Source organism: Lathyrus oleraceus, chromosome 3 (genome assembly GCF_024323335.1).
Source record: "Lathyrus oleraceus cultivar Zhongwan6 chromosome 3, CAAS_Psat_ZW6_1.0, whole genome shotgun sequence".
Taxonomy (NCBI): Eukaryota; Viridiplantae; Streptophyta; class Magnoliopsida; order Fabales; family Fabaceae; genus Lathyrus; species Lathyrus oleraceus.
In genome coordinates, this window is record NC_066581.1 from 310,737,987 (window position 1) to 310,759,231 (window position 21,245).

The following is a 21,245-nucleotide window of genomic DNA, read 5'->3' on the forward strand; positions in this document are numbered from 1 at the left end:
GAGCAAGGAGGAGCTTCAAAGCTCTCTTGAGGAAAACTAACAAGGGATGAAGGAAAGAAATTGTGATAAGGCAAAGGAGGAAATTGTTTTGCAAGCTTATTTCAACGAGAAAGACAATAAAACGAAGAGAAAATGACCCGTGAAGAGTAAAGGGGATTTTCAGAATTTTGATGAAAGAGAATCCCAAAATTCCAAGAATTTGACTTGTCAAAAGGGTGAGAGCAAATGCAACAAAAATGATGGTCAAGGCAACTTTAGAGGTGAAAAGAGAAGGATACACAAGAGCAAGATAAAATGCTTTATTTGTCATAAGTTTGGTCATTCTGAAAGAGAGTGCAATACGAACAAGAAGGAACCTGTAGCGGTGTATTCGTCACTATATGATTTATTGATTAAACCATAAGCAAAGTATACAAAGAATTCGAGTCGCCACCGCACTTTTATTTATCCTAAGGACTGGTCAAAAAGCGAACAAAAACCTAAGAAGTTTTACACGTAGAAAACCAATAAAAGATCAGAGAGTCTGGGTAAGGGGTAAGTTACGCAATGGGAAGGTGTTAGGCACCCATCACGTCCTAGGTACTCCTAGGGAGCCCTTTTCACACTTGTTGTATAAAAATGTTTATTTGTTTATGACATATTGTGCAAACATGAATGGGAAGATGAGAAAAAATATACAATTTTTTATTGTTTTTGTGTTTGAACGGATGAACCCGTTACCTACGTACCTTCCATCAAAGGTAAGGATCAAAACGCCGTAGTTCGGCTAAAAGATTTCCAAAAATTTGTGAGTTCATTTTAAAACACAAGCATTAAGGCTTTTCATTACCAATGGGAGAAAACTCAACCTGAATTCAACAATCCACCATGCGAGGACGGCTTCAACATACTAGTGAGGGGTTAACCCTATAATAAGTATGAAAGACTTACAATCAACTCACTAAGGATAAGGTAAGATTTATATCAATCACTATGGTAATTGAAACCTATGGCTAATGTGTGAAAGCATATTAACAATGGACAAAGCCACAAAACAATTGAATGGGTGAAGTTAATCGATTATGAGTATTCACAAAGTATGGTCAAGATATGATTAGGATTGATTCAAAGAAGTGTTATGAAATGGAGTTTGAAAAGTCAAGGACTTAAGGTCCAGGTTTCTAATTTGAAAAGACATGAAGATGTTTGCACAACAAGTCAAAAGTTTTTTGAAAGCAAAGTGTGAAAAGGTTTAGGACAAAGAGGGTATGGAGAATGGAGTGTAAAACTTCTCAGAAAGTTCACCTCTTGAGATCATATAGAAGATGATTCAAGTGTGTCCTTAGGAATAGGCAATGAGCAATAACAAGTAAAAGCAGGATGATACCGGATGCCATCAATGGACTTATACCAATCTCACAAACAAAGGCGGATATCGGATACCAATAAATGGATTTACACCAATCTCCTAAAATAAAACAAGACAAGGATGTCAGGTGCCAATCTATCTGGACTTATACCAACCTCCAAAGGATGATCATGGGAGTGCAAAGGCCAACAGCATTGGTCTTACAATTGCATCCTCACATAGCAAACACAAACAAAAGATGGATGTCAGATGCCAATCTATCTGGGCTTACTCTAACCTCCAACAAATGATCATAGGAATACAAAAGCCAACAACATGGTCTTACAATTGCATCCTCACATACAACAAACAAACACAAAACATGGACATAAGTAGCCAGATGACATGGTCTTACACTCTATCCCTTCCAAATCATAGGAACAATGGCCAATGAGTGGACTTACAGTTGTCCTCAATGGGCAAACTCAAACAAACCACAAGGGTATGAAATGATGATCATGCAATAATGAACAATTAATGATGATAAATGCACAAAAGCATCCAAGCAAACATGTACAAATGCATTGAGTAATCAATCAAACAAAGTCATTTAGCACACGCTATAACCAAGCAATTAGGCTCAACCAAAGGGTTAGACTTTAAAGTCAACTGGAATGGGGTAAATGGTGCTCTTAACCTTGACATTGAGAGCCAAGGTGAAGCAGATGAAAGGATATGAGGGGTGTGCCTCATTACTCTTATCTCTGGTCAGAGAGAGCATTGAATATCAGAAGGTGTGGGAGTTCAGAAAGTTGGAACTCTCTCCACAAGTTAGACTCGATAGATCTTGGGCTTTTACTCACTATGCATCAACACATGTGGTGTGAGCAAGGTGAGTGACACACAGAATAGTAGGAGATAGGCTACATATCTCTTCTATCTACCAATTGCCTCATATGAGGTCTTTTCCTGCTTGGGGACAAAGTTAAACAATCACAAACATTGCCTCTTAAGGAGGACTTCAGACAGGTGCCTGGCTAAATAACAAGCCAGGTCTTCCAGACTACATGGAGACAAGAGATTCTACCTCAATGCTAATGCTATCAAGCAAAGCAATAGCAAGTTCACAAAGGAACTATAGCAACTAAGGTACCTTGATGATGATGCAGCAGCTGGATTCGAGCTTCTCAAGGCTTGGAAGATGAAAACATATCTCCTATGATGATGCAGAAGATGAATGAAGTCAAGTATGCAGCTCAACAATGCTCAGGTTCGAGGAAATCTCAAAATGCCATGGAAGGTGCAAGGCTTCAACAGATGCGATTCTTCAATGATCTTCCAATGTTTGTTTCAACAGATGTTCAATTATACCTGCAGATGATGATCAACACAAGCACAAGCCAAAAGAATGATGAAATTCGATGGAAGAAAGTTGAAAAAGTTTGAACAAATTTGAGAGAATTTTGGTGAATTTGAATTTGGATCTGAGAGAATGAATTGTTGATTTCGATTTTCTGTTACAATTAGTGCTTTATATCACCTGTTAATCCACTTGGTAAACATGATTAGCAACAAATGAAATGGATTAGTAAATTGCACATGTTATGCAAAAATGCCAAAATGCCCTTTTTCAAATAGAACCAATGGAACAGTGAAATTCTTCTTGCAGCAAATCCAAATTTCTGTTTTGAAGTGATTGGCATTGGTTTGGAGTGAAAATTGTGCTTACTTTTCAAAATCACCTTTTTTCCCACCAAAATTTAAATTGGTTCACTTGAAAAATGGACTTTTTATGTGATGATTTTTGATGAAATGTAATGATGGATTATGATAGAGCATGTCAAATGGAGTTTGCTCAAAAAAGAATCACATGAATTGGCCTAATGGTTTGAAAGTTATGCCTCCTTGAAGTTCAACTTTTCTTGAAAATGATTTGATCATAACTTACCAACCACAAATGAGAAATGGATGTTCTTGGACTTTTTGGAAAGTTAAGAGCAAGATATTCAACTTTCGTGTTGGACAAATTTTGATTTGAAGCTTTCTTGATGATGTAAAGTTGAGGAGAAGACCTTTCCATTTTTGGCAGTTGGAAATTACAGGTCACTTGCTATTTTTGGAAACTTTTTGTCTGACCTCCAATTCCTCAATGTTGATGTTTGACATGTTATATGAGGCTTGTATGGACATGAATAAGGTCTCTCAAACCATTTCCCACCTTCAAATCTCTGATTAAATGCACAGTTGACCACAGTTGACTTTGTTAGGGTTTTGGTTGACTGAGCCATGTTTTGATGAATTTCAAGCCTCTACCACTTGAGATCTTGATTCAAAATGATGTCACAACTCATATGAATCTTTTAATTAATGATCATGGTGCCCAAATTCTTCAGAATGGCCACCATCTATGGCTCAATGAATTGTTTTGACTATCTTAACCTAATTGTTTCATCTGCAAGTAACAAGGTTAGATGACAATATTTTTGTACTTTTGGTTAGTGATTGAAATAAAAGCAATGATATACAAATGCAAAACATGCTTGGTGACCAAGAACCACACTCACAAGATAACCCACCCACAAGAAGGGGGCAAAGGTGCACAATGATCCTTGAGGTAATGATGTGATATGATATGATGCCATGAGGGATCTTAGGGACAAAATTGGGGTCTTACAAAACCCCAAGTGGATGAAGCCAAGGTTGCAAGATAAGTGTTTGATGAGAAGAACACTCTCTTGGCCGTGATCACATAAGGGGAATACAACAGCAACAGGTTGCAAGATGAATGCATCAATATTTTGAAGAAAATTGCAAATTTAGGCTGTAACCGGTTACCTATATGTTGTAATCGGTTATAGGCAAAAGAATCTGCCATGGTTACTACAAAAGAGGAAATTCAATGCAACGAGCAATGGTATTTAGACTCCGGATGTTCAACGCATATGATGGGGAGGAAAGATTGGTTTGTTACAATAAATCGTTCCATGAAGAACAAAGTGAAGTTCGCGGATGATACCACTCTAGCGGTCGATTTTATCGGTGATGTTTTGATCATGAGAAAAGATGGTGGGAATCCCTTAATCAAATATGTGTTGTACATTTCAGGAATCAAGTGTAACCTTCTAAGTATTGGACAATTTCTTGTGAAGGTTAGAAGATTCAAATGGGGAACAAGGCGTTACACGCTTTGAATGCAAACAAGGTTTTAATCCTAAATGCTCATATGACCTCCAATAGAACTTTCAAGGTTGAGTTGCAGTTTATGAAGCATAGGTGTCTTGCTAGAGTAGTTAGTCGATAAGAGTGGATATGGCATTATTGACTTTGGCGTCTCAATTTTAGAGATCTCAATACCTTGCAAAAGAACATAATGGTAACGGGGCTACAATTGATTAACATTTCGGCTGTCACATATGAACAATATGTGCAAACGAATAAACATAAGGGTAAATTCCGAAAGGATGCAGGTTTTGTAGAACCAAGCATCACATTGAGGTGGTGTGTTGGATGATTTGACTTGACTCTTCTTATCTCTTATTCATATGCACTTGTAATCAACAATTCATCTACATGCAAGCATAATATGATTCAAATGAACTTGTCTGCATCATTGACATACATTTCATGTTCAGAGACAGACTTTGTGAAACCTGCTTCAATCATGAAGCTATATACTCTCTTATTCTAATCTCTTGGGGCTTGCTTCAAACTATAGAGAGCCTTCTTCAATTTGTACACCTTTGACTCTTGCCCTTTGATTTTTAATCTTGGTGGTTGACTGACATAGACTTCTTATTCTAATGGTCTATTTAGAAATGTTGATTTTATATCCAACTGATATATATTCCATAATATGTATTTTATTATGGGAAACAACGACTCTGATGGTTTCCAGCCTCTCCATAGGTGCATACACTTTGTCGAAATCAATACCAGGTTTTGCAGAAAAACTCTCGCCATTAGTCGTGCCTTATACTTGGAAATTTCACCATCTGACCTTCGTTTCAGCTTGTAAACCCACTTCGCATCAATTGGCTTCTTGATTCACTATTCAAAGAGCTCTCAGGTCTTGTTCTTCTCAATTGCCCAAAGTTCTTCTTTCACGGCTGCTAACCAATTTGAACCATTCATGGTTTGATCCAAATTGATTGGTTCTACTTCAGCCGTCAAGCTCGCTTCTTCTATTAAGTCACCATCTTCATTGACTGCTTGATCTAGAAACATCTCATATCCAATTAGCCTTGTAGACTCAGTTCTTTCTCTAGTTGATCTTCCGAACATTCTGCTCAGGTGGTTTTTCATTTCGATTAGTTGTAACCTTAGTTTATTGGTCTTCATCAAGTACAATTGTGACTGTTTTGTGCTCTTATCGAGCCGACCCTTGACTTCAATCCCACCATTTGCTTTCACCCACTAGAACATCTTAAATGATCACAAGTTTAGCAGAATTTGGTGAATACATATTGTATGCACTAGGTGAATGATAACCTATGAGCACCATAGTCTGACTTAAATCATCTAGTTTCTTCCTCAATTGTTCAGGTACATGTCTGAAGCACATTGACCCAAACACTCTAAGATGACTAACATTTGGCTTCACACTTGTCTAAGCCTCATAACGAGTCCTCTCGACCATCTTCTTGGTTGGACATCTGTTCAGAATGTATACTGTTGTCGAAGCTGCTTCACCCTAAAATCTCTTTGACATATCTTTAGCTTTCAACATGCTTCTAGTCATGTTCAGTACACTTTGGTTCTTCCTCTCATATATACCATTATGTTGAGGTGTATAAGGTGCAATGACTTCATGCTATATACCTTCTTCATTGCAAAATCTAGCCATTATGCTGAGGTGTATAAGGTGCAATGACTTCATGCTCTATGCCATTATGCTCACCACCACCATTAGTTCTCAGTTTCTTTATCTTGCATCCACTTTCCTTCTCGATATGAAATTTAAACTTCTTGAACTATATAAATACTTCACTCTTCCTTTCAATAAGGTAAATCCACATATATCTAGGGAATTCATCTATGAAGGTTAGGAAATAATAGTTACCTCCATTCGACCTTACTTCAAATGGTCCACACACATCAGAGTGAATTAGCTCCAGCTTTTCTTTCGACCTCATGGGCAAGTAATGTTTGAATTATTTCCTAGCCTACTTTGCTTTGCAACTTTCCTCACATACCTGACTTGGTTCTTTCAACTGAGGTAAGCCATACACCATCTTCTTCTAATTCAGCATGCCTAAACTTCTGAAGTTTAGATGTACATACCTGTGATTCCATAACTAGTTCTTATCTTCTTCTGCAGTTCAAGCAAGACACTTGTGATCAACCGTATTGATCTATACTTTGAAGGTCATATTGTCTTCCAATGGCGCCTTCATAATCAACCTTCCATCACCATGATACACCTTCATCTGATTGTTTTCTTGCTTCATATTGGACCCGTTTGCAAGTAATTGACCTAAGCCTATCAAGTTACTTATCATCAAAGGTACATACAACACACCAGTGATGTTGGCTTTTCGACCATCATTTCTAACAATAGAGATATCTTCATTTCCATCTGATGTGATGTGCATGCCATCTGCAAACTTTATCACTTTCTTAACTGATTCATCTAGCTTGGTTTACTAGTTTTTATTACTAATCATGTGGTTATCGTGTAACACCATGAATTAGATTAATTAATTTATTTTAATTATTTAGAATTTTATTTAATTAATTGGTGTTTTAAATTATTTGTTATGTGATTGTGGGAGTAAGTGTCCTTGAGTAGAGGTATAGAGAGAGTAAGAGCTTGACATGATTGTTTAGAAATTAATTGGAATTTTAATTAATTATTAGCATAAATAGTATTTTATAAATAGTATTTTATTTGAGTCAATTAATTAAATAATAATATGATGGAATTAGCCTATTTGTGAGAATTGGAGGAAATAAGGGGTAAAAAGAAGAAGCTATTATTGAGTTGGGCAAATTTCATAATTAGACAAAGTGGCAAGAAAGTATATATTCTAAAAGTAGGATAAGAGCTAGGTTTTTAGAAAAACTTCTGACATGTAGAAAAGAGGCAAAAGTGGAGTAAGTTGGGAAATTGAAGAGAGAACTCATAGAGGCTGCATAAATCATCATTAATTGCGGAAGATCTAAGGTAAGGGGATAAAAGGCTACCAATCTAGGTGTTTTGCGTGATGGGGTAGAGATGAGAGGTCCTTACTCTCTTTAGAGGAATTGGGATGTGTTTGATTATGAATTTCTATAATTTTTGGATGTTATTGATTGTTTTAATGATGAAATTTGTATGCCATGTGCATTATTTCTATTTTGAGATGTTAAATGTTTTCCACCATATTTGACGGTTTGAAAGGTTTGGGGTTGTAAGACCCCAATTTTGACCCTAAGATCCCTCATGCAATTTCATCATAAGCATTAGCATTGGGATCATACTTTGGCATCCTCCTTACCCCTCTTTCATTGGGTTTGTTTTGGGAGAGATCACCAAGCACTTTGTGATTGTATCATACTTGTATATTATCATTTTACTAACCAAAATACAAAAATATGTCTTTGCATTTGCCTAACTCTTTTGTAGGTAAGGCATGATCTCCATTGGTCTATCAAGTTCATATCTAGGGTTTGAGACCCTCATGACAAAAAGAACAACCATGAATTGATCCAAGAATGGTTATGATCATCATATATGAGTTCCATTGATTCCTACATGTTATATTGATCAAGTTTGCTTCAAGAGTTTGGAAGTGATTTGCTTTGGAAACCCTAGTTTGACTAGGTATCTTGAGTAACTTCTCCAACAAGCTATCCCACCAATTGATCAAATTTATCAAGGTTCACTTCAAAATTAATCATCTTATGCATATATGATCTACCATGAGCCAAGAAAGTCAAAAGAATTGAAGGTTAGCAAGTTGGTTGATGGTGGTTGGCCAGATGAATTCATCTGATCAAAACTGGGTCTCCCTAGACCCTATCTCTAACAATTTTCACCATATGAAAATGATTCCAAGATAAAAGTTAATCTAAATGACATTCCAAACAACTTTCATGTTTATACCTAAAGCTAGTTTTTCTTGGAAAATCATCTTCTATGTTGAAACATTATAGATCATTTTGTATAAATCCTAATTTGAAAGTCAACTTCCCAAGGACATAACTTGCTCAATTTTTATGAGATGAAAGATTTCCAAGTTGAACATCAAATTCAAGGTTCCTAATTCAACTTTGATGTTTGGAGTGGGAGCTAATTCAACTTTTATGAGCAGGTGATATGAGGTTACATTATAGGTCACTTTTGACCTATACCATTGAACAAGTGATTTTTCCAAACTTCAAAAATGCATAACTCTATCATTACAAATCCAAATTCCATGACATTGGTGACCATTTTGAAGTTCTTTGAAAGATCTACAACTTTGATAAAGACACTTTTCTCATTTGAAGCTCGCACAAAAAGTTAAGCAAGGTGGAATATTGATATATATGGCTTGACACTTAGAAAAAATTTCAACATGTTGAAATTTCCAAACTTCCACCTCAAAATTCTCCATGTTCCAAGCTCCAAATGAAAACGTGTTGAACATCAAACTTGTTCCCCTTGATCCAAATTTTCCAAAGAACCCAAGTTCATGCATTTTGGATGAGGTTTGCTAGGTTTGCGTATGGCTTTAACAAAGCTACATCTTTGGCAAGAATCAAGCTTCAAAACTTCAGTTCACTTTGCCTTGCCAATCAAGCTTCCATTCAGACTTCATTTGGATTGATTTTGGACCTTTTTGCATTACATCGAGGGCCTGCACATGCCCATGCACTCGTGCTATCAACATTTCTAAATTTGGACAAAATTTGAAGTGTGCAAATATCATTCATTCATGCTATAAATACATGCCCTCTGTGCTCATTTGAATCACACCTTGCGCGCTAGCTTTTCCCCCCATTGAAACCCTAGCATTCCAAAGGAAAACCTGATAAATTTCAACTTGAAATTTGAGTTTGAATCTCAACTGTTGGAGATTCAAGAACTCTAGGATCCAAAGCCTTGCAACCTCTCTAATCACTTCCTGCTAGCTTCTCAAGTGTGATCAGATCGTGTTTGGAGCAAGCAACATCAAGAACTGCATAACATTAAAGGTAATTTTCAGAAAACTTCATCTCTTCAATTCTCTCTCAATTCCACTCATTTCTCTTGGATCTTTGGCTTTCTGAAGTCCTACCAAAGTAGGAAAGAAGATTGAGTTACTTAGAGGTCAAATCGAAGCAACTCAGTTGACACACCTCAAAATTCAACTCCTCATATCTTTTTATATATTTGGAGTTGGATGAAATTGAGGTCAGATTCGCGCTCTACACCATTTTTTCTTTCAGATCATATCCTCCTTTTTAATTTTGGTGATGGTTGAAGGTGGACCAGTCCGGTGAGGTCCACCGGAGAAGACGACCGGAGCTACAGCTCTGACCGTGTGTTGGCACGTCTCCAACCATATGATCCATTTAAAATGATCTAATCTCACGCGTTGGTTCTCATTACCATTCCTGTGGCGCATTGACTCAAGTCCACGATGGAAAGCGCGCTGAGGACCACTTGATCTGCCACCTCAATTAATGAGGGAGATCAAGTGGTCCACGTTTTTTTGATTTTTTGATTTTAATTTTTATTCCTTTGATTTTCATTAATTCATATTAATTTTAATATTGATCCAAAAAATATGAGAGTTTCACCAAAAAATTTCAAATAATTTCCTCTTTCATATTCTGAATTAAAATTATTTTTTGGATCATTATTAATATTTTTCATGATTTAATTGATTTTGCATTTGTTTTTAATTGTTTAAAAATACTTTTAAGTCTTTAAAAATTCTGAATTTTTTTCTCCAAGGTCCTTTGACCTTGTTTGACCTATGATAAATCTCATGGCCATTTATTTGGTGTTTTGATGAGGTTTGAGGAATTTAACAAACCATATTTAATTTAAATGCCTTATTTTAGTATTTTTAATTTGAATAAATGCCAAATAATTTTGTTGACTAATTGTGATGACTTGTTTGTGTTTGACTCTTGTTGTTGGGTCTTGATCAAGGTGGATTTGACTTTGTCAAGTTAATATCATTGGATTTAGGGGATTGATGGAATGTACATTCCATCTCCCAAAATGAATGGATGATATTAATTTGGTAAAAGTCCTCCTTGATCAATTTGAGTTTTGATCCATTCCCCTCCCTCTTCATCTCATTCCCCTTCTTTATGCATTCATCTCATTTGGCCTATGATATCTCAAAGTCCTAAAGCTAGTTGATTGAAAAATTAACACGAGTATGGATGAGATTAGGTCACCTCTTTTGCATATCTCTTTTTGTGTGTGGTATGTTTCATGAGCATAGTCCATTATACTATGTCTCTAACATGCATTAACACCAAAATTCTATTGCCCGACCTCAAATAGTTGTGACTTCTACTTAAGTCCAATTACGATTGCTTAACATAGCGCTAAATTTGTGACATAAAAGGCATAACGTTCTAGTTAGTGAGATTGTAAGTCTCCCCGCTTCCATGGTATTGTATGGAAACTTGGCATTTTTTTCCTTCCTTTGGAAGATGTCTTGGCTCAAGGATCCATGCTTGTGATAAGTGGGTTGAGTGTTCTCCAAAGAATGTCTAAAAATGAAAAGCAAAAGCAAAACAATACTAACTTCTAACCTATTAACAACTAACTTTTAATTTCAAGCCATTTACTTTAATGTTATTTAATTCTAGCCTTTATTCATTTACCATTGTTCATATCATTCTAATTGTTTATGTTAATACAAATTTTCACTTTGTCCACTTGGACCATATTGTGTGATATATCTTGTTTGTATATACTTTGCTTGTTTGTGTGGTCTTTGACCATTAATGTATATAATAACAACAAAAAACCCTAAAAAACTTTTGTGTGGACTGTTGGCTTGATCTTGGACAAATGGACTTTGAACTTAGGCAACACTCCTATGCTAAAGGACTTGGCCAATGCCAACTTATTGAGTAACCAAGTGCTTGCAATTTGAAACTTCATCTGATACATCATTCAAGATCCCTCTAAGTTCATCTGCAACATGATCATTGTGTAGCTGTTATTTTTGAACCTGTGACTTGTGGAATTCATCTGCTACATGGGCTACTTTGAAGGAGATCATGGAATGGCTAAAGCTTGGATGTGGATATCTTTATTTGATGTCTTGATCTTCAAGATAATTGTGCATTTGTGTGTTGCTTGATGCTAAATGTCCAAGGGAATTCTGGGTTTCTATTGACATTCTTGTCTATTGGATTGCTACCCATTTGGTCAGATCTTTTCAACTCTTAACTTTTAATTTTGTGCATAGGATTAGTCTCTTCATCTTCTCCTCATTTCTTTAATTTCAAAATCTCTCCCTCCCTTTCAAAATCTTCTTTGATTGAACTTATTTTGTTCCAAATTTTGACCACTTTGCAAAAAGATAGAAACTTTGGCCTTATGCCATTGCATTTTCAAACTTCTTTTCTTAAATCAAACTTATAAATAAACTTAACTATACTTGACTTAAACTTTCAAAAAGCCAAAAAGAACTAACTCATTCAAACCATTTATAGGCCTTTGTGCCTTTCAAACTTAATTTTGTTAAAAGCAATGCATCCACTTTGAAATTTGTATCACGAACTACGAGGTTTTGATCCCTCATTTTTATGTTGGTACGTAGGCACAAGTCCGGAGGTCTTGTCAAACACAAAAATATAATTAATGAATTATTTTCTCATCCCACCATTCTATTTGTTTGTAAACATCATTTTTGTACCAAATACATATGCACATAAAAAGGGCTCCCTAGGAGTACCTAGGACACTTTGGGTGCTAATACCTTCCCTCTGTGCAACCAACCCCCTTACCTGTAATCTCTGACATTTTATTAGTTTTGATTTGAAAGCTTCTTACTTTTTGGGTTTTGTTCGTACTTTTCCCCTTTTCCCTTGGAAACAATAAAAGCGCGGTGGCGACTCTTGTTATTTGATCTCTAGCTTATCCATAGCTTGATGATCATGAATTTACCGCTACAGGGGTAAACGTGAATTGATGATATTTAATGATTTTGTTGATGTCAATATGTTATATATTATGAAATTTCCATTTTAATCACTGAATAAGTGTAGTATGTCGAATTCAGAGATCAGGGATTTTTATGGAATCGAAATCGGAGGTCTGGAAGGCTTCCAACAATAAAAATTGTGTTTTTTTTCATTCCGTATAGTGGTAATCAGTTATCGTGTTGGTGTAACCAGTTACAGATGAGCTTATGACTTTTTTTTTAAAAAAAATAACCGGTTATGGGTTTTGGTGTAACCGGTTAGAGCTGTTGTGTTTTCCAGAAATGTTGATTTTTGTTTCCAACTATTTTTATCGTAACTTGAGTTTTGCAACTCAGATTGAGGCACAGTTTGAAGCGTTGAAAAGCTAACACACGGAGCTATCATATGGTGAATCATGGTGAGATATTTGAATTATAATTGTATATATAATGTGCCAATGTTTGTGCTGACTTGTATGATCAATTAATGAATCGTTATGGTTATCTGATGATGTGTTATTGTGTTGCGGAAGTAACATGAATAAATTATTATGAATGTACATTTGTTGAGTTGTTGATGTTGATTGTTGTTTATTATTGTCGTGACATGGATTAATTGTTGCGTATGATGAACGATGTGATGCATAAATGATGAGATGTGTATGAGGATCCTTTTGATGAATCTTTTTGTGATAATGCATGTTGGTGAAAGCCATACATCATAGTTTACGGGCTTCGGTCCAGTTTTGGTGTGCTCTGGTATGGTGGTATGGATCGAGAGTGAGTAACTAGTTCTATTTAGGAACTAGTGAGACGTTACTTATGGTGATGGTAACTAAATTTGGTGTGTTCTGGTCCTATGGTGTGGATCGGGAGCGAGTAGACGGTTTCATGTGGGAATCAGTGAAGTGTTACCTATGGTGATTGTAACAATTTGGTGTACTCTGGTCCTATGGTGGGGATCAGGAGAGAGATGAACCAGGGTGTTTATGAATGGTACCGCATGCATAATGAGCCAGTTGTGGAGTACATTTGCATATATGATTGCATATGTTGTTAGCTTTTCATGATGTCTTTGATTAGATGTGATTATGCAGTTGTTGTCATGAACTAGGTGTGAGAATATATTGTTGATAATTGTGTAATGAATGTGTACTTGATGTGTGTTCTCTACCTTAGCATTCTTTACACTATTTATATGGGTTTCTTGTTTCTCATCCCTTATGTTTGAATGTTTCCTTTACATGGGAATCGTGCAAATATTCAGGAGTAGCATTGTTGAAGTAAGTGAATTCCAATAGCTTTTCGTTTTATTTAGAAGGGTCTTGCTCTAGTCATGTAAGATAGGGTTGGGAATGTTTGCTTTGACTTCTTTTGTTTTGTTGAAGTTTTTATTTATGTTTGATGAAATTTTAAAGTTGTGGCGAGTTGAATATTACAACTCTTTTTGTTGCTTTATGAAAATTGAAGTTTATGAGACTAAATGTAATGGGCTACAATTATTGTGTTTAATTTATTTAAAAATGATTTCGCTGCGATGATACCCTAAGTGAATCTAAGCATGTGATGACATGTATTATGTGACATTTTATAACCTGTGTTACGAAGCAAAATATGTTTGATGTGAGCGACACCCTAGGTGGTTGTAATTTTTATTAAATAATGCGTTAAGATTTTATACAGGGTTTAGGGTGTTACATAGTGGTATCATAGCAAGTCGGTCCGTCCATCCAGGATTTGTGATGTTGAATGTTCCCTGGTATGCGACATGTGTGTGAAATAATGCTGATACTTATTTGTATTTCTAACCGCTTATTTGTAGGAGTGTGACTGAAGAAAGTGGGGGTGAAGCTTATGATTCTTTGAGATGTATTAGGTGTGGAAGATTGTGGATGAATCAGTGTTGTTTCCTGAAATGTTGAAGAGGAAGCTTCGAAGTTCATATCGACGGTCTTGACGACTCAGTTTCATTTCTAGAGTTAGATGCAAGTGATGAGTTGTTTATGTCTGCTAAGAAAGTGGATGAGTTCGTGAAGAATGATGTTGTAGTGTTTATGATATTAGCTTCTATGAAGGCAGAGACTAAAGTTATATTGGACGAGCTACCTGTGGTGAGTGATTATTCATAAGTGTTTCCAAATGATATTAGTGATTTGCTGCTAGAGCACGAGGTGGAGTTTTCAATAGACTTAGTACCTGGTACTAATCTGGTGTCGATGGCTCCTTATAGGACGTTTACTTCAGAGTTGAGTGAATTCAAGGAGAAACTGGAAGATCTGATTGAGAAGAAGTTTGTTCATCCTAGTGTTTCATCGTAGGGCGTGTTGGTGTTGTTAGTGAAGAAGAAGGACGATAGTATGAGTCTATGTGTGGAGTATCGACGGTTGAATAAGGTGACTATCAAGAACAAGTATCCACTTCCGAGGATTGATGATTTGATGGATTAGTTGATAGGTGCTTGTGTGTTTAGCAAGATAGGTTTGTGTTTGGGTTATCTTCATATTCGTGTGAAACCTGAGCATATTCTGAAGATTTCTTTCAGAACGAGGTATAGTCATTACGAGTATTCGGTAATATCGTTTGATGTGTCTAATGCACCCGGAGTGTTCATGGAATACATGAATAGAATCTTTCATCTGTATTTATACCACTTCGTGGTTGTGTTCATAGATGACATCCTGATATACTCGAAGTCTGATGAAGAGCATGTGGAACATCTAAGAATTGTATTGTAGACATTAAAAGAGAACCGGTTGTACGCAAAGTTTTCCAAGTGCGAGTTCTGGTTAAGAGAAGTGAGTTTCCTTGGTCATGTGAGTTCTAGTGGTGGTATAGTTGTGTATCCATCAAAGATAGATGTTGTGTTACAATGGGAGACTCTGAAGTCTGTCACTAAGATCATAAGTTTTCTTGGATTGGCCGGTTACTACTGGAAGTTCATTGAAGGTTTTTCAAAGTTAGCATTGTCGTTGACTTAGTTGACTCGAAAGAGTCAAGTTGAAGCTGACGAGTGGCATTCTTGAAGAGATCAGAATGGTTCAGAAGACCGATGTGGGATTTGTGGTCCGACTTGTGTTAATCAATCAGAATAAGGATGGAGACTTCAGAATTTATGAGAATGACGCGATGAGGTTTAGAGACAGGGTTTGTGTACCAGATGTACTCGAGCTTAAGAAGAGTATTCTTTAGGAGGGTCAAAGAAGTGGATTGAGTATTCATATTGGTGCCACTAAGATGTATCAGGACTTAAAGAAATCATTTTCGTGGCCAAGAATGAAAAAGGAAGTAGCTGGATTTGTCTATGCTTATTTGACTTGTCAGAAGCCGAAGATCGGACATCAGAGACCGTCAGGTCTGATGCAACCTTTGAGTATTCCAGAGTGGAAATGGGATAGCATTTCCATGGATTTCATAATAATTTTACCTAAGATGACAAAGGGATGCGATTCTATTCAGGTGATTGTTGATAGACTGACTAAATCAACTAATTTCATATTGATCAAGATCAACTGTACCTTGCAGAAGTTAGTTAAGCTGTATATTAAGAAGATTGTTAGTTTGCATGGTATTCCGTCGAGCATTGTATTAGATAGAGATCTGAGATTCACGTCAAGGTTTTGGCAGAGTTTGCAAGAAGCCTTAGGTAATAAGCTGAAGTTGAGTTCCTCTTATCACCCGCAGACTGATGGAAAAACATATAGAACTATCCAATCCTTGGATGATCTGTTGAGGGCTTGTATGCTAGAACAAGGAAGTGTTTGGGATAGCTACTTATTGCTGATTGAGTTCACTTACAATAATAGTTTCCATTCGAGTATTGGGATGGCCCCGTTTGAGGTGTTGTATGGTAGGAGGTGTAGGACATCTCTGTGTTGGTACGAATCTAGTGAGAATGTAGTAATTGAGCCTGAGATTATGCAACAGACTTCTGAGAAGATCAAGATGCTCCAAGAGAAGATAAAACTTCATATAGTCGTCATAAGAGTTGCCATAATAAGAGGAGAATGACACTTGAGTTCCAAGAGGGGGACCATGTGTTTTTTAGGGTTACCCCAGTAACCGATGTTGGTCGAGCCTTGAAGTCTTGAAAGCTCAATCCACATGTTGTTAGTCCATACCAGATCTTGCAGAATGTAGGAGAGATGGCCTATCGGATGTCTTGCCACCACCACTTGCTAATCTTCATGATGTGTTTCATATGTATCAGTTGAGGAGATACATTTCGGGTATGTCTCATGCGGTCCAAATGGATGATATACTAGTGTGAGAGAACCTGACTTTCGAGGCATCACCATGCGGATAGAGGATCAGAAAACGGAAGAAAAAACCAAATTCTTGGAGAACCTACTGTCCATATGCGTATGGCCTTACATGATACGCGTATGGACCTTCCCAGTACGCGTAGCATACTTATATGACCAGAGGGATGGAAAATCTAGCAAAAAGACAAGTTTCTGGTGATACGCGTACCAGACTGGGCAATACGCGTATCAGAGGCTGTCTTACGTGCAGTACGCGTTTGAGACTGGGCAATACGCGTATCAGACTGGGCAATACGCGTATGGCCCCCAAAATCAGGAAAAGCCCAACTGCATAGCTATTTAGAGGGGAGAACACGATTTTCCGGGGGTTGGAAAATTTTTAGAGAAAAAGAGACGCGTTTGAGACCTGAAGACTCTACGATTATCAGAGGATTCATATGTTCAAGAGTTTTCCGACGATTGAAGATTGATTCCTCACGAAATTCTGTAATGACAACAATGTTAATCTTTGTTTTTATTTCGATTATGAGTAGCTAAACCCCCCATTGCTAGGGGGTGACCCTGATTCTGAATGTGACAGATTTTATGTTTATGAGTGCATTTACTATTTCTTCTTTTCCAGTGATTTGTTCTTATTACCGTTCTTTATGCTTTATTCGTCGGACCAACGAATGATGATTAATATGAATAGTTTAAGCTGGACAGCAATTATTCATTGATATGTATAAGAATTTTGGATAGTAAAAATAACCTAGGACTAGGGATTTTCTATCTGACCGGTAATTCTTGATATTCGAATGCTTGAGTATGAACTTAATTATTTATGGACATAGTAATTAGGTTACATAATCAAAGGTCTTTTCACTAAGGAATTAGGAATAGATACCCTTGAGGACCGGAATTAATTGGACAGGAATATTGTCTAAGCCTTCATAAATTATATCTGTTACAGGAAGTTTCATTCACCGAACCCTAGAAATCTTCTCTCATTTGTATCTCGTTCAACCTTTTTACTTGTTTTATTTATTTGCAATTGGTAGTATAATTACTCACAACACAAAAACCAAAGGCTTTTGTCTAATTGAAACAATCTCTAAACTCTGTATCGTCAAGCAGTCCTTGAGATCGACAAACGGGGAATTTCCCTTTTATTACTACAGTGAGAAAAATAGTACACTTGCTATTTTCCCATCAAGTTTTTGGCGCCGTTGCCGGGGACTGCCAAAGATAATAGAGTTTATTAATTTATTTTCAATTAGAATTTTGTTGCTCTGCATCCAAAATTTTATTTACTGCTAATTTTTATTTTTATTGTTATTATAACTAATTTCTGTCTAATCTGTGTATGCAAGGTAAGGCCTCAGCTGATTTTCATTTTGACGCAGAACCAGAGAGAACATTGCGCGCAAAGCTCAGAGAAGCTAGAAGAAAGAAACTGGCAAACTCTGACACCGAAGAACCGGCCACACCTGTCACACCAGCCTCTGTTCACTCCGAAAAATCTGAGTCAGACACAGATTCACATCTAGACACTGTTAACATGGCTGCAGACCCACCCCCAGCGGAAAGACTTTTAGGTGACTATGGCAGACAGAATAACCCAGTAGTGCGGTTGACCATTGTTAATCAACCTGTTAATGTTGCTCACTTCCAGTTACACCCCTCAACTATCCGTCAGTTAGAAAACAAACCTTTTGCAGGAAAGATCAATGAGGATGCAAACAAGCATCTGCAGAGGTTTCTGACTATGACTACATCATTGAAAATTGATGGGCATTCTGAAGAGGCAAAGAGATTGGTCATGTTCCCATTCACGTTATCTGAGGACACTAAGGAATGGTTCTATTCCCTACCCGCAAGAAGCATTACTACATGGCAACAAATGGAAACAACATTCTTGAACGAGTATTTTCCTGCTTCTGTGTATATCCGTAAGAGGTACGACATTGTGAATTTTAAACAGAAATACGGAGAGACACTTGGAGATGCATACAAAAGATTCAAGAGATGTTTAGTTGCATGTCCTACACATAATCTGGATGAAACTGAACAAATGCAGAATTTTGTAAACGGGCTGAAGATGAGAACTAAGGAACTCATTGATACAGCTGTTGGTGGCTCGTCTAATTTTTCAACAGCAACCGGTGTCAAAAAAATCATCGAAGCTATTGCAGCGAATGAGCATTTGGAATTATATGACCGTACTGTAAATCAGCCGGAGGGAAAAATTGATTTGAAATTAGCAAATCAGGTAGTGAAAATGGAAGACCAGATTGCAGCTGAGGTTGAAAGAAGATTGAAAGCTATGAATTTAGGTACCCAGACTGTTGCTCAAGTTCAACCGGTTCCGACCATGATTTGTGAGATTTGTAGTGGACCACACTTTGCCATGCATTGTGTAGCAACCGCAGAACAAGTGCAAGCTATAAATTACCTGAGGCAGAATAATCCCTACTCAAATACATATAATCCGGGGTGGAAAAATCATCCTAATTTCTCTTGGAAAGATCAGCAAGGTAATGTTCAGAAGCAAGGACCTCCACAACAACAACCACCTTACCAACCACAATATCAGCCGCAACAACAACATTATCAGCAACAAGTACCAAAGAAAGCGGATTGGGAGATTGCTATAGAGAAGATGGCAACTCAGAGTATACAATTTCAGGAAGAAACCAGGAATAATCAGAAGAGCATAAATGCATCCATTAAAAATCTGGAGATTCAATTGGGTCAGATAGCACAACAGATAACAAATTCCCAAACACCAGGCGCATTACCTAGTGCAACAGTGACAAATCCGAGGGAGCACAATAATGTGAGTGCGGTAACAACAAGAAGCGGAAAATCTGTTGAAGATCTTAATAAGAAGGATGAAGAAGAAGATAAATTGCTTGAAGTGGACCTGGAAATCTTAGAAAACAAGACACCACCTGAGGAAGAAAGTGTGATACTGCCGGTGGTACAAGAAAAGTTACCTGAACCAAAACCCATCATTAAGCTTCCATTCCCACAAAGAAACAAAAAGAAGAAGCAAGATGAGAAATTTTTTCAGAAATTCATGGAGTTGTTCAGGAAATTAGAAATCAACATTCCATTCTCTGAGGCACTCGAGCAGATGCCTATCTATGCGAAATTCATGAAAGACATCATCTCCAAGAAGCGCACCACTGACGCCGACCCTGTTATACTAACTGAAACTTGTAGTGCTATTTTGCAGGGTATGAAGATTCCAGTGAAGAAGCCAGATAGAGGTTCTGTGACTATCCCGTGTACCATTGGAGATAGGTCCTTTAAAAGGGCGCTGATTGATTTGGGGGCTAGTGTTAGCCTTATGCCTTTGTCTATTTACAGGAAGCTAGGAATTGGAAATGTTCAAGATACCAGAATGACACTTGAATTTGCTAACCACTCAGTGAAGAGACCTTTTGGGGTAGTTGAGGATGTTCTGGTCAAAGTTGATAAATTTGTTTTTCCTGTTGATTTTGTAATTTTGGAAATGCCAGAAGATGAAGAGATACCTCTGATTCTGGGCAGACATTTCTTAGAAACAGGTAGATGCATGATAGACATTGAGGGAGGTACCTTGACCCTAAAGGTATATGATGAAGAGCTCAGAATTGATGTCCGAGATACAATGAAACATAAAGAGGATATGTGTACAAACCACTCTGTGGAAGTAATTGATCAAATGGTAACTAGCACAATGCAAAGAAATTTTCCGGAATTACCGTTGGAAAGAGTTCTTAGTCTGTCGGTCAGAGAGATTGAAGAGAATGATGATGAAAAAGAAAAAGAAGTGCTTGCCATGCTGGATACACAACCCCTTTGGATGAAATCCAAACCACGCAGGTGGGAGGATCTGAGAGCTTCACCAGAATTAGAAGATGAAAAGGTGAGTAAACCAGGTATAAATTTTGAATTAAAACAATTACCTGTAAACCTCAAATATGTCTTTCTAGGATCTGGAACAAATTGTCCTGCTATTATCAGTTCTGAGCTAAATGCCATAGATGAGGAAAAGTTGATACAGGTACTAAAGAAACATAAAAGTGCTATTGGTTGGACTATTGAGGATTTAAAAGGTATTAGCCCCACAGTATGCATGCATAAGATACTGATGGAGGATAATCAGAAACCAGTAGTACAACCACAAAGAAGGTTAAACCCAACAATGAAAGAAGTGGTAAGGAAAGAGGTTGTAAAGTTGTTGGATTCGGGAATGATTTACCCCATTTCTGACAGCTCGTGGGTAAGTCTTGTGCATGTGGTACCAAAGAAAGGAGGAACCACAGTAATTTTAAATGAAAAGAATGAATTGATCCCAACTCGCACAGTGACAGGGTGGCGAGTATGCATCGATTACAGAAGACTGAACACTGCAACAAGAAAGGATCATTTTCCTCTCCCTTTTATTGATCAAATGTTAGAAAGACTTGCAGGTCATGAGTATTATTGCTTTCTGGATGGATATTCGGGATACAATCAAATTGCTGTAGCCCCGGAAGATCAGGAGAAAACTGCATTTACATGTCCTTATGGTATTTTCGCTTA